The 2,692-nt window shown below is 49.4% G+C and overlaps 1 non-coding gene across 1 annotated transcript; it reads left to right on the top strand.

The window, feature by feature from the left end:
• Positions 1 to 2,382: 2,382 nt before the first annotated feature.
• Trnaa-ggc (transfer RNA alanine (anticodon GGC)) lies at positions 2,383 to 2,455 on the top strand. The gene has a single exon. It is a non-coding gene; the product is annotated as a tRNA-Ala (tRNA).
• Positions 2,456 to 2,692: the final 237 nt, after the last annotated feature.

Genomic DNA, 2,692 nt, shown 5'->3' with positions numbered 1-2,692 from the left:
TTAGTTGTGACTGCTGATAACAGATGCCGTAGCAATCAATTCATGGAGTGAGTTGTATGTTTTGCGGTAGTCTGTCTCTGACAAGCAAGCACAGGTGACATAGGTGCGAACACAGGAAGCTTGCAGACCCTCGCTGCCTGCAGACACCGAGCAGCCACACTAGGAGGGCGGCCTAAGCCGTAGGCGAAATGTGCTCATTCGCTTTGGCGCGACGTCGAACTATAAATAATGCTGTCACTAGCGTGAGCGTCGTGGAAAGTCGGAAAAGTCGGCTGCGAGGGTGAGTGCCAAGTTTGGGGAGCGTTTCGTAGTATGCGCAGTGCAATGGAGACGCGGAAACTTATTGTGGCCCAGTGTTTTGCAGTTGGACGACAAGATTGGTACACAGTAGTAAAGGGCGAGGCACTGAGTTGGCATGAATAATGGAGTGCACAATGGGGCTCGAGATGTGTTTGTTACCTCAGGTGCTGTATGATTGTCGTCAAGGAGTGAAAACGGAGCAATTTGTGACGGCTCTTTCAATTTAAGACGTTAAAAACAGACGGAATTTGCATTTGTAATACCAGAGCATCGAAACTACTTGAAACTTTTGTGTATATGAACGGGTCCGCGCCTTTGTACTCTGCTCCCTTCACCGCTACAAACCAACCAACCATCGTGTCCGTGCGCATATGAGTCGCAAACAATGGGGATTACCGCAGTTTGCTCGTGCCTGGTGCGTAGCTCAGTTGGTAGAGCGTTCGCTTGGCATGTGAAAGGTCCAGGGTTCAAGCCGCGGCGCCTCACTTTTTTGTGGTCAGTGCATGGTAAGTGTTGATCGCGGCGAACCTAAAGGCACGCAAGATGTTGCAAAGCCAGCGTCACAGACTGATATGATGTATACTGACGTAAGGAGAGCAAGATGTAAGTGTGGGGACCGGCTGTTATCGAGGTGTCATCGAGTGCAGATCTGTCTTAGGTATCGCGGCTTAACCTCATTGAAGTCTAGAGGGTGGATAACACGTTGGTCCTACTCAGAGCGTTGTCCGAATTCTATTTTCGACGTTATACGTGCCACTTTCATTGTGGCCAACTACGATTCGATACAGAATGCACGAAACCTGAAAGACACCCTAACGGATACATAGAGAGTAGTGTTTGTCTGCTGAATAATGGGAGTGCAAGGGTCTGTGTCGTCTATATGGCTGTATGTAGCACCATTAGTCTTCGGGGGGGGGGGGGGGGGGGCGGGCGTAGCTCATATGGTATAGCGCTCGCTTAGTATGCGAGAGGTACTGGGATCAATACCCAGTGCCTCCAGAATTTTTAACACACCTACATGTGGACCTTGCCATGCTTAGTATGCGAGAGGTACTGGGATCAATACCCAGTGCCTCCAGAATTTTTAACACACCTACATGCGCACCTTGCCATGCAAGTGGAATAATTCACAACCAGCAGATGTGTCTAGGAAGATACAAGCGAATGATTAGCATCCACAATTGACAAGCGTGCTGTTATTAGTGCGCAGGGAGCACACTCCTCCCACGCCTACACTTAATTTAGAAACAGTACAAGTGTTCCTGTAAGATTCTCAAGCCTATGTCGGAAAGATCTGCCTTGCGCTGAGTTCACGTAAATTCCACTGCACAATCCTATTCTTTGCATGCAGTCAGCTGCTACTGGTGTTGTTAGTTGTGACTGCTGATAACAGATGCCGTAGCAATCAATTCATGCAGTGAGTTGTATGTTTTGCGGTAGTCTGTCTCTGACAAGCAAGCACAGGTGACATAGGTGCGAACACAGGAAGCTTGCAGACCCTCGCTGCCTGCAGACACCGAGCAGCCACACTAGGAGGGCGGCCTAAGCCGTAGGCGAAATGTGCTCATTCGCTTTGGCGCGACGTCGAACTATAAATAATGCTGTCACTAGCGTGAGCGTCGTGGAAAGTCGGAAGAGTCGGCTGCGAGGGTGAGTGCCAAGTTTGGGGAGCGTTTCGTAGTATGCGCAGTGCAATGGAGACGCGGAAACTTATTGTGGCCCAGTGTTTTGCAGTTGGACGACAAGATTGGTACACAGTAGTAAAGAGCGAGGCACTGAGTTGGCATGAATAATGGAGTGCACAATGGGGCTCGAGATGTGTTTGTTACCTCAGGTGCTGTATGATTGTCGTCAAGGAGTGAAAACGGAGCAATTTGTGACGGCTCTTTCCATTTAAGACGTTAAAAACAGACGGAATTTTCATTTGTAATACCAGAGCATCGAAACTACTTGGAACTTTTGTGTATATGAACGGGTCCGCGCCTTTGTACTCTGCTCCCTTCACCGCTACAAACAACCAACCATCGTGTCCGTGCGCATATGAGTCGCAAACAATGGGGATTACCGCAGTTTGCTCGTGCCTGGGGCGTAGCTCAGTTGGTAGAGCATTCGCTTGGCATGTGAAAGGTCCAGGGTTCAAGCCGCGGCGCCTCACTTTTTTGTGGTCAGTGCATGGTAAGTGTTGATCGCGGCGAACCTAAAGGCACGCAAGATGTTGCAAAGCCAGCGTCACAGACTGATATGATGTATACTGACGTAAGGAGAGCAAGATGTAAGTGTGGGGACCGGCTGTTATCGAGGTGTCATCGAGTGCAGATCTGTCTTAGGTATCGCGGCTTAACCTCATTGAAGTCTAGAGGGTGGATAACACGTTGGTCCTACTCAGAGCGTT

The sequence above is a fragment of the Schistocerca gregaria genome, chromosome 9 (assembly GCF_023897955.1).
Source record: "Schistocerca gregaria isolate iqSchGreg1 chromosome 9, iqSchGreg1.2, whole genome shotgun sequence".
Lineage (NCBI taxonomy): Eukaryota > Metazoa > Arthropoda > Insecta > Orthoptera > Acrididae > Schistocerca > Schistocerca gregaria.
Note: the sequence above shows the minus strand (reverse complement) of the source record. Positions and strands in the feature narration are given on the sequence as shown.